Genomic DNA, 13,128 nt, shown 5'->3' with positions numbered 1-13,128 from the left:
ATGGTTGTCAGGGTAACTGCCGACGGTTGTCAGGGTAGCTGTCGACGACTATCAGACAACTAGCAGAAAAGTTGCCAAAAAAAGGAAAAAAAAAAGAAAAGAAAAAAAGAAAAAAATAATAAAAAAAATACAAAATGGGTGTCTACATTATTTTGATGGCAATTCCTAAGTGGAGAAACTACCTTGATAGTGGATCATTCATTATCAAAACCAATCATGAGGCCTTGAAATATCTCTTAGAGCAAAAACTGACTACCACTATTAAAAAAAAAGGCTTACCAAGTTGTTAGGTTTGAATTACACTATTCAATATAGGAAAAGTAAAACAAATATAGTGGTAGGTGCTCTATTGAGGTGACATGAAGAAGAAGAAGGGCAACATTCAACCATTCTTATGCTTAAATGGGTAACTGAAGTGGAATAGAGTTATGAAAGAGATAAAATTGTTCAAGAGAAAATCATAGCTCTTATTATAAATCTTGCAATTGATTATAACTACTCTTTCAATAATGGAGTATTCAAGTACAAATGTAGGGTTTATATTGGAAGTCAGGGTTTGTTGAAAACTTAAGTATTGCAACTACTTCATGATTCACCTCAATAAGGTCATTTAGGAATCCAAGCAACCTATCATAGACTCAAACTCTATTTTTATTGGCTTAAGATGATGAAACAAGTGCAAGATTATATGCAACAGTGTGACGTGTGTCAAAAGAATAAAAGTGAGCATGTTGGTTATCCTAGTTTACTACAATCGATTCTAATTCTTACACAGACTTAGGAAGTGATCACCATGGACTTTAGGGAAAAACTACCTTAATCTCAAAAATTCAATTGTATTATGGTCATCATTGATAAATTTACCAAATATGTACATTTCTTACCTCTTTCTTATCCTTACACTACCTTAGATGTGGCTAAGGCCTACTTAAGTCAAATTCATAAACTTCATGAAGCTCTAAAGGTTGTTATATCAGATAGGGATAAACTTTTCACTAGTTTTGTATGTTAAGAATTAATTAAGCTATTAGATACTTTTTTACAATTCAACACCGCTTATCATCTAAAGTCAGATGGCCAGTCTGAGAGGTTGAACCAATGCTTAGAGTAATACCTAAGGTGTATATGTTTTCTTAAGTTGAAAACTTGGATTCAATGGCTATCTATAGCTGAGTAGTGGTACAACACTAGCTATCATACTGGCATAAAAATTAGTCTCTTTCAGGCTTTATATGAATATCCACCTCTTGGGTTTTCTTAGAATGTTAGTAATGAAGTAAGAGTATCAATTGTGGAAGACTTGCTTAAAGAACAAGAAAATTTGAGTAAGCTATTGGTTGATCAGTTGGGAAAAGCTCAATATATGATGATGTTTTATGCTAATAAAAACAAGACTGAAAGGAAGTTTCAGGTTGGGGATATATGTATTTGAAAATACAGCTTTACAAGTAGATCTCTTTTACATTAAGAAAGAATTTAAAGCTTTCATCAAGTATGGTCCTTATTATATAGTTGCAAAGATTGAGAAAGTAGCTTACAAGTTATAATTACCAAAATTTTCAAAGTTGCATCCTATTTTTCATTTTAACCTCTTAAAGAAAAAGCTCGGCATTAAAGATGTCCCTAGTATAACCCCTTTTGAAGTGGGCGTGAATGGTCAACCACCGATATATCTAGCTACTGTGCTTTGATAAGCAAATGGTAAAAAAATAACAAGGCAATCACTCAGCTACTAGTGCAGTGGTCTAATCTAGGTCTAAAAAATGCTCCTTAAATCTAACTTTCCACTTTTTAATCCTTAGGGACAAAGATGCTCTCAAGGGGAGGGTAATGTGATTAAGTTATAAGCCAACAAAGCTACCAGTAAGGGGCTAAAAGAAACTGGCAGTAAAAATAATGCAAAAGATTTTAGAATGAAGTTATTTAGTACAAGCTGTCATGCCAAAGATTAGTCGGTTATAAGAATAGTAGTTATGTATTGTGGTTATAATTCATGAATTTATAAACCACCATGTTGATGCACATTTTTAGGTATGAAGGAGAAACCCAATTTCCTTGCTCGTATTTCTCTTTTCTAGTCTTAATTTTCTTCTATTCTAGTCTATTTCTTTCTTTTCTTATTTAGATTAATTCTTGATTAATTTAATAGTATCATTCTTTTACATTTTACTAATTTAAATTAGAACTCAAAAGATGAAAATTTTCAACAAAGTTTTAATTTATATCTAATTTAGAATCCTACCTCCAATAGGATTAAATTAAACCCTTATATGAATCCCATCGCAGCCATATAATAAGGGGGGAGAAACAGTTCGAGAGAGCAATTAAAAAAATGAAATTCAATAGTGGGGTTTAATTTAGCATAGTTTTTTGTTTTGGATCAAGTTTAGGATTTTTGGTAAGGAAAATAAGTTGATAGGAAGATTTCAAAAGTAATAAGAAATTGACATGCATATCTCTTGCCATTGAAGAAATACTATTATCCTTAAATTGTTGTATATTGGTGTAGTTATGGCAACAAAATGAAACATACAAAAATGATGAAAAAAGAATTATAGGCAATGTACTTCCAAGATGCTTTCTTAAGGATAACAGTCTTCCTATAATGATGCAAATAGACTTTTGGAGACATTATTCCCATGATATAGTGCCTAAACTAACAAAGAAAATGATTACACTTCAATTTCTTCTTAAACTCACATCAACCATGACAAAAAAGAGTGTAAGGAACATAAAATCTGTTTTTATCCTTAAAGAATGAAAATATGTAAAGTTGTATGAAAAATTAATGTTTAAGAAGTATTTATAAGCTCAAAGGGTGTCTCAAATAACCTTTCACATATGGGTATTATTTGAATAAAGTAATACAACTTTTGCACTGAAAGAACATTTCCAACGATTTTTTTTTAACTTTTCAAGACAAGCAATTGATTGCTTGAAAATGGTAGATGGCATCTTTCTTAAACATAATGAAATATTCTAATGTCTTTTTATGAAAATGTGATTTCTCACTTTTTTTGATAAGGCAGTTGACTTTCCCTTAAGAGCAGTCATTTGCTTTTCTCAAATAAAAAGTCTTAGATCACAAGTAGTTGTTAGGGAAGTTAGTTGCTCAGGAGTGGTTGTTAGGGTAGTTAGCTATTCTTGTTTAATAGTTGATAGGGCAATTTAGGGGCGGATGGTAAGCATGGCCAGAGGGGCTAAAGTCCCCCCCAAGATTTTTGAAAATTTTCCTTTTATTCATAGATAGATATGTATATTTACATTAAATAAATTTAAATTAGAGCTTTTTTTTTTTTCTAATTTATACTTTTACATTAAAAGGATAAAATTAAATTGATATCTATCTATTTATTTTAACTATTAATCACTATTGAAAATATATGTAAAATCGATTGATTTGTTACAAATATTAAGTCATAATTCATCTTAATTAAAAAAATCCAATTTAACTTTTTAAATTCTAACTTATACTAAGCAAGATAAATTAAATTTGAAATTTCAATTGAAACATTTTGAGTGTGACATGCATAATGATGTGTATTAGAATATGTTGTCAATAGTTGTACATTTAGTTATGTGTAAATATGCTTGTACTCTCTCATGATATAAATATGCATGCCATAATCCTAAATGGGACAGGGCAGAACATTTGTTCTTTACAGATTCAATTTTATGGTATCAGAGCGACGACCTTCCCTCTTTTGTCATCTTTAATTTTGATCCAAATATTTGTCTTCTTCTTAGATCTAAAAATAATTACTTTTTATTATTCTACTCCAATAACTTTTTTTATAATATATTATTTCTTAAACCTTCTAATGGCTTTCAACAACCAATATTCTTTCATACCATCTTGTTTCTTCCATAATATTTTTAGCTTTATCTCCATTAAGCTGAACTTAAAAATTATTTGCTTTGGCGTGATCAAATAACATCTTTTTTTATTTTACAGTGATTTAATGGTGCATGTTGATGGCACCATTGCACCTTCTTCTAAAACAATAACCAAAGATAATGAAACCGCATCCAATCTTGCATATATTGAGTGGGTGAAGAATGATCAATTTGTTCTTTCCTGTCTGAAGGTAACATTGTCGCCAAGTGCATAAGTACAAGTCCTGGGTTTGTCATCTTCTCACTAGGTTTGGATAACTTTAGAAACTATTTTTCATTAACAATGTCAAGCAAAGTTAGATTTGTTACGTGATGAGTCGTAGAGTTTGAGTAAAAAAACTATGTCTATTGAAAAATAACTTGCCAAGATCAAATCTATTTATGATAATTTAGCGGCCATAAATCATCCAATCTTTAATTCAAAATTGGTCATTCATACTTTGAATGGATTGCTAAATACCATTGAATATCAACCAATTGTCTTTATTATTGAAAATAGAGAGAATCCTATTTTCTTTAATTATTTGAAAGCATGGTTATTAGTTCATGAGCAACGCTTGAAAATAATGCAGGTATTGTCATTACAACCTATGAATGCCATTGTTAGTCCTCATTGATAACCATGGTAACTCACTCAAATAGTCTTGGTCAGCACTTTAATAATCCTTGTTGTGATTTATGATGCACTAGACAGATTAATCAAAGGTATGATCATCATGATTCTTGTTCTTTTCCTTACACAAATCATATGCCTCAATGAAACTTTCTATCAAATAATCGAGATAATAGGAACTTTTCACATTCTCAATATAAAGTGTCAGATTTGTTACCAATTCAACTATACTGCTGTAACATATCAATACCACTTTAATATATCTGATAATAGTTTGAACAGTTTTTTTATTGATCTTCATCTTTCTACTGCTATTTCAAATGATACTCCATTTAATGTTCTAATGAATAATAACAATGATGCTTACCAACTGGCAGATTCAGGTGCTACCAGTCATATGACTACCAAACCATTGGTGGTATATCAATCCACTTCTTATGCTAGCAATGAAGATGTTTTTATCGGTGATGGTAATTCTTTAAACATTATTCATATTGGTGATTCTCTATATGTCTTGATTTTACAAAATTAGCATTGAAAAATATTCTATTTGTTCTAGCATTAAGGAAAATTTATTGTCTATAGCTAAGCTAACCAGAGATAATAACTATGGTTTTTATTATTTTTCTTGGGGTCTTGTTATTAAGGATCTTTGCATGGGTAAAACACTTCTGGATGAACCAATTAAAGGCAACCTTATGTGATTCCTACAAGAGATGTGGAGCGATTCATTGGTGTGAGGCAATGCGACCAACAAGCTTTGTTCAGTTGTTTTTGGAATAAGTTGGCATCGACAACTTGGACATCTAACTAGCAAGATTACAGCACAGTTAAAATCTAATAACTTTATTTGCCCTAAAAATTCTTCATTTTGTCACTTAACTTGTATAGCTTGTCAAGTAGAAAAAAGTAAACATCTAGTTTTTAGTTTATCTACTAGGATAACTTTTAATGTTCTTAAATTAATTCATTGTGATCTTTGGAGGCCATTGCCCATTACTACTGTTACTAGTTTTTGCTATTATATTTTTTTTGGATGATTTTAGTCATTATACTTGGTTTTATCCATTAAAACGTCGTTTTGATAGTGTTGCTTATTTTGAAAATTTTAAGATTATGGCTAAAAATTAATTTGGCAATAAGATCAAATTTTTTTAGTGTGATAGAGCTAATGAGCTTGTTAACGGTGATTTTAAAAATTTTCTTGATCACCATGGTATTTTTCTTCGAATTTTTTGTCTACATATCCATGAACATAATGGTTTAGTAGAACGAAAGCATAGACGTATTGAGAAAATGGGCTTGACTTTGTTGTTTCAAGCTTTATTACCATGATCTCTTTAGCTTGAGGCATTTTCTAGAGCTGTTTATCTTATCAATTAGCTTCTTGCATTAGTTTTGGATAATCATTCTCCTTTTGAGGTGTTATTTAACTATGTGCTAGACTACAATCGTTTGAGAGTTTTTGGATGTGCTTGCTATCCTTATTTAGTTCTTTATCAAAAAGATAAGCTTTCTCCAAAATTCACTTGTTGTGTTTTTTTAGGGTATAGTTTAGTCCACAATGGATATTGTTTTTTAAACCCTTCTAATGGTCGGATTTATATCTTACGACACATTGTCTTTGATGAAAATTACTTTCTTTTAGTAGAATGTTCTGGTTTTATAGTTCATGGGATTCGTACTCACCCTATTGACTCTGTTACATCTCTTAAGGTTAGTTTCGAGGTATCTCTACCTATTCCTCCTACTACAATTGGGTTAAAACCATTACCAAATGCTTCTATCCCAAAGACAACTATTTTTAAACTTGATACAACTGTGTTGGCATCCTCTGTTCAATCATCATCTGAACCTTCCACTTCTTCTGGTTTTAGAACCATACATCATATGGTTACACAAAATTGAGATGGTACTTTTTACATGCTACAAATTATTCGTCTTTTGAGCTAAAATCTTTCAAAAAAGCATGTTAAGATAAAAAATGGATTTCAGTTATGAATGATGAATATTTTGCTTTGATTTAAAATAATACTTGGTCTTTAGTGCCTCGTAATTCATCCGTGAATATTGTTGGTTGTCGTTGGATCTATAAAATCAAGAGTGAGTTGGCGGTACCGTTGAGCAATATAAAGCATGCTTAGTGACCAAAGACTTTACACAACTAGAAAATATTGACTTCAACTCCACCTTTAGCCATGTTGTTAAAGCCATCATTATTTGAATTATTCTCTCTAATACTATTAGTAAAGGATCATCCATCAGGCAATTAGATGTTAAAATTGCATTTTTACATGGCAAGTTACATGAAGAAGATTATATGGCACAACCACCAGAGTTTGTGGACCCTAATCATGTTTGTAAATTACATTGCTCTCTTTAAGGTCTTCGCTAAGCTCCACGAGCTTAGTTTCAGAGATTTAGTTATGCTCTTCATGCCTTTTGTTTCAAAAGTAGTCAAGCAGATCCTTTTATGTTCATATGGCATTCCTCATCTGAATGATGTTACTTTTACTTTATATGGATGATATCATTCTCACTGCCTCTTCATTAAGTGTTATTCATTCATTCATTTCATAGCTTTTTTCTCAATATTCAATGAAAAATCTAAGTGATCTTCATTATTTTCTTGAAATAGAGGTACATCGTACACTTAAACATTTATTGTTGACACAAACAAAATATATGTTGTCTCTACTTTTACGTTTGGGTATGAAAAACTGCAAACCTACTTCTACTCTAGTAACTACTAGTAAGAAACTTTCTCTAGTACTACTGGTAAGAAACTTTCTCCATATGATGGAACTATACTTTCAAACCCATCACAATATCGTACCATTGTTAAAGCGTTACAATATTTTACCTTTACTAGACCTGACATGACCTATACTGTGCAATAAATCAGTCAATTTATACATGCACCTCGTGATATTCACTTTCAGGTTGTGAAATAAATCTTGAGATATCTTAAAGGAACTATTAATTGTGGTATTCAATTAATTCCTTACACTACATAAAATCTAGTATGCTATGTTGATGTTGATTGGGCTAGTTGTCCAAACACTAGACATTCTACAATGGGTCACTGTGTTTTCTTAAGTTCTAGTCATGTTTCTTGGTGTACTAAAAAGCAAGTTTCTGTTGCTCAATCTAGTACTGAAGTAGAGTATATGGTTTTTCTATAGCTTCTCGAGATATACTTCGGATTTCTTATATATTGAATGAGATTAGATTTCCACTTGCACTACCTTGTTCTATATAATTCGACAATATGGGTGCTACTCAACTTGTTGCCAATCTAATCTTTCATGCTCACATAAAACATATAGAAACCTCTTATCCCTTTATTTGAAACCTTGCCTGCATGCGTTTTCTTCAAGTCCTTTTTGTTCGTTCTCAATCACAACTAGCTGATATATTTACCAAGGGAATTTCTTCCTCAATTTTTCATCCATTTAAGAACAAGCTCTTGTAGAGTTCTCCCCAATTGCTTGAGGGGGCATATTAAAATATATTGTCAATAGTTGTACATTTAGTTATGTGTAAATATGCTTGTACTCTCTCATGATATAAATATACATGTCATAACCCTAAATGGGACAGGATAGAACATTTGTTCTTTACATATTCGTTTTAAATGTGAAACATTGAAATTTATCTTTATCATAATTGTGATTTATTGTTATAGAAATTGAAAAATAAAAAAATATACTATCTCATCAAAAGATTGATCAAATTTATTTAATTATTTTCGGTATTTACAATAACTAGTTAGTTAAGCAAACATTTTCAACTACAAAAACCATCAAAATAAGACTATGAAATAAGATGGAAGATGAGTTTTTTATGGATAATTTGATTGCCAACATAGAAAGAAATATTTAGTTTAGATTCTATTGTTGAAGATTTTATTTTTTAAAAAAGAACATTGCTCATAATTTTAAATAAAATTATTTATTTGGTATTTGTTTATACTTTTATTTTAAATTAATAAATTTAAGATTTTATAAATTTGTTATTTTTTAGTATATTGTTACATATGTGTTTTATGTTAATAAAATATATAATATAACTCAAATGAAAAAATATACATAATTTTAAACTTTTAATTGGCCCCCTCAAAATCAAACACCAAGATCCGTCATTGGGACAATTAGCTACTCAATCAGCCATTTCCTCCTTGCTTCATTCTAATTTTTTTTTTTTTATACTTCCAAACATTATTTTTCAGTATACATAAATACCGAATTATTCTAAAAACAATACTTTTACTTAAATAATCTTTAAGAAATATTTTTTTAATAATATATACAAAAGAAACGATCCAAATTTAAAACAACCCAAACTCAAAATGGTATAAATGCGAGATGATCTAAACTCCAAATGAACCTAAATCAAATAACCTAACCCAACTCATCCAAACCCGTCTAGGTATTTATAGGCTGGTTATTGCCTAAAAGTTTGTTTCCATGTATAAAAGAAAAACACAGAATTTTAAGAATAATAAATTGTTTTTTTATTATTGAAGTATATAGGATTATCTTTTGCCTTATATTTTATTTTGGTTTCTATACCATCACTACCTATTACTGATATTTTGGATTTGATTGCTTCCCACCTTTCAGGTGACGGGGTATTCAATTGGCAACTACTGTATCTATTTTGGTTTATTATAACTCCTGCATCTATCAATGTATTCAAAGAATTATGGTTTATATCCTCTAATTTTTTACCTCAAAATTCGGGGCTATGGTCTATGAGCTCCATTAAAGAGAGAAAAAAAAAAAAAAAACTAAAGTAATAGCCAAATACAATGTAGTTATAGGTAAAAAGAAAAAATAAGAGGCGTACTAGGTAATACTAGTTATCAGATATCAAATGTCTTAGGAGTTTTTTTTTTTTTTTTTTTAAGGAAATCATGTTAGGTAATACCTTCTCCTAATGCATTAGAATTCATCAAATTATTTGTCAATTATTATTGGCCCAAAAAATTAATTGTCAACTAATGCATTTAATGTAAGAATATTATTATAAATAGTAATGTAATTACTCTTAAATAAAATATAGTTATTTTTAAGTTTACGAATTTATTATATCCAAATTTAGTGGTGAACTTGAAATATATATATATATTTATAGTATTTTTGATTTTAAAATTTATTTTTTTATACCCTTTCAAATATGTAGACATACAAATCTTAACTGATTTGTACAAAATTTGTGCTTTTCAATATTCTCATAATTTATATAAAAAACTAATCGAAATCTACTCTTTTAAATTCATCTTTACAAATATAATTATTTGATAAATGTGCACTTTAATATTATCATAATTTTTATAAGAAGTTAAATCTAAATATACCCTTTCAAGTTATCATTTCAAAGATAGTCGATTTGATTTGATAGATTACTTAAAGACATCACCATAATTACTCTTCCCCTAAAAAGAACAAAATCCTATGAAAGTAATTTTTGCATTACCAATATATAGGTTATTCTAGAAAGCCAATAGATATGTTATATATATATATATATATATATATATATATATATCCTAGAGCATATATAGTTTCATATCAGTTCTAGAGCATACTTGTAAGAATTTACTTCCTTGCATGCCAATTTTTCTATTAGGCCTTAGGAATCACAATTTGGATTTATGGATTAGGATTGCAATTGGTAGTAAATTTTTGGTAGACTACCCCATTTGTCTTCATGCAAGATGATACACTTTTCCCTGAAAACAGGTCAAACAAGGCTGCTCCCACTTATTTAACTATCACAATTTCTAGACACACAAAAACAAAAACAAAAGAAGAAATCTACAGAGCTAAGGATTATCGGCAATGAACAAATCCAGTACAGCAAGAAGAGATGGGTTGACAAGATAAATGGAGAAAAAATAAAAGGAGTTGATTCATTCATGCATGCATAAAAAAGCAAGTACTTGAGTTCATAATCTGTGGGCTACCACTGTGGACAAAACAGTTGATAAAACTAAGCTGACCGACATTGGACCCCCATTGATTGTTTTCCTTCATATCCTTATTTATTGAAAAGGCCTATCTGCAGCTTGGCTCGGTTAAGACCTTTACAAATTGACATACGTACACAGATATACTGTTTCCATCTAATTTCCATAAGTTCTGTCTAAATGAATTTAACCATAATTTTCAACCATTTTATTTTTGTCGGCTAAATGTCATGTTAGTGAGAGCTGGCACAACCGCAACTGAAGCAATTTTTGTTCAAATACAGCTTCAAAAATTAGGGATAATTAAGCAACCTGACTAAATATGTAGCTATGTAAGCCGTTTTTTACGTTGGCCTTTTTCATAAAATATAAAACACTCTTTCCGTTTCATTATATATGTTTTTTATTAATTTTTTAATTAAATTAAATTAATTTTGATTATTATTTTTAATTAAATCGTAGAATTAAAAAGTTAAAAAAACTTTGTAAAATTTGAATTTAAAAAATTTCAAAGCATGTTCTTTTAAAATTTTAAACAAGATAAAATCCATATACATCCCATGTGGTATTCGATTTTCGCACATATAGTCTTGGAAAAATTTTTTTTCTCACTTATAATCCTGGATTTTTCTTGTATTACCAAAAGGGGACAACATTGACAAAAATGAACTAAATTTTATGAAACCAAAAGTACCATCATCCCTGTTGGTTTTAGAAAACAAAATTAATTTTTGTTTTCATTTTTTTAGAAAATAAAAAATTTGAGTAAAAGTATGTTTAGTAATTGAAAATGAAAATAGGTTAAAATATGAAAAAAAAAAAAAATTTCAAGTGTAAAACCAAAGGATGCACATTACTTTGTTTCTTGTGTTTTGCAAGTTATCATATTTGAACACTTTTTAATGTCATTAATTAATAAATATATATTATTTATAGTTAGATGTCATTAATAGTAATATCATTGAATGTTTTATTTATTTTCTTATTTTTGAATTTTTAAAAGATAATTTTTATTTTTGTTTACCAAATATATTTTTTAGAAAATAAAAAAAATAAAAACAAATAAAATCAAACACAACCTTACTTTCTCCTTTCTCTAAGCCTAAATTCTGTCTTTTTTCTAATCACTCTGACTTCAAACAGCAAGAACATCGACCAAACACTAAACACAAAATTCAACATATACCACCATTTCCATCATTGTACAATATCATCATTTGATGATTAGAACCCAAAATAAAAGTTTTTTTTATTCTTTTCAACCTCTTTAATGCTTGAACCGCATTAGTTTTTAAAAAGATCCCAAAAGTCCACAGATCTAAACTCCCAAGCTCGAAACTATAATTGCCACATTATGTCTCTTTCTACCACCAAATGACCTAAGACCAAAATATGATCTTTCCCATTCCACCAGTTTGAAACTCCTAAAGACCTCACCCAATATCTTCAAATCAAAATATTAAAGAAAAAAAAAACTAAAAAATCGAAATCCTTAAAACCTTATTTTGCTGATATATTTTGATGAATTGTTTCTATGTATTGTTTGATAGTATATACTTTCCTTTTTTTTTTTTTTTGGGTTTTTGGTTTCTCTATGGTTGTTAATAATTGTGTTTCTGGGTTTTTGCAAGGTGTTTAGAACTTTTGAATTTGCTGATGAATTGCCTTCTTTTGTTTGTTGGGAATTAGGTCTTGATTGTGTTTGATTCAATTCCTTCCCCCCTTTTTTAAATCCCTCTATGTTGATTCTTAGTGTGTTTTCTCTGTGTTATGGAATTTTTTATTTGCTAAATCCCTTGGTATTTGTTCCTTGCCTAGGATTGACTCTGAATTGTTCTTGATTCTTGATTGTATCTTACACCTTTGGATTTACCTCTCCCAAACACCCAAGAAAAATCCCAAGAATCTTTTAACCCCTTCCTACTGAATTTTCTTTCTTTAAACACTTTTTTTCCCCAATTTTTCAAACCTAAAAATTTCCAAAATAAAGCTAAAATCAAAATCTTCTAATATTATGGCATTTAGAGAAAATTGTGTTTAGGGAAAAAAAAACACTAGTTTCATTTTAAGTTTGTATCAATGGCTAAAGGTAAGGGTATTTTTGGGTTTTCATAAAATTTGATTCATTTTTTTACACTTTTACCCCTTTTGATTACAGAAACGAATCCTAAGGTTTTAAGTGGAATAAAATTTTCCTAGTGATGTAAGTGAGAAAGCCAAATACCACAAGGATGTGTGTGAATTTTACCCATTTAAAAAATAAAATATTTTAAAAATAATAATCAAAATTGAATTCTTTTGACTAAAAGAATCAAACATGTACATAAAAAATAAGAGAAAAGAGCATTAGTATTTTGTGCATCGTTCTCAATTCAATTTTTAGGTTTTTTTTATCATTCTTTAATCTTTTCAAAAATTTTTATTTTAGGTTTTAAAAAAAATTACATTCAGAAGGTGATTGGTATATAAGATTACGATAGGATAAAATAAAATTATATAATTAATAAGATTAAATTAAATAATGCCATCCTATTTTATGTTTGATTTGTAGAATAAATAGGATAGGATAATTTTATTTGTTGATCAAATTATCTTTCTTCAAATTTTATATAATTTAAATTATTAATATAATTTTTAAGGGTAT

This window comes from Durio zibethinus, chromosome 12, assembly GCF_047325235.1.
Source record: "Durio zibethinus cultivar Kanyao isolate XHJ-2024 chromosome 12, ASM4732523v1, whole genome shotgun sequence".
NCBI classification, from domain to species: domain Eukaryota; kingdom Viridiplantae; phylum Streptophyta; class Magnoliopsida; order Malvales; family Malvaceae; genus Durio; species Durio zibethinus.
The sequence above is the reverse complement of the archived record's forward strand: the minus strand, read 5'-3'. Positions refer to the sequence as shown.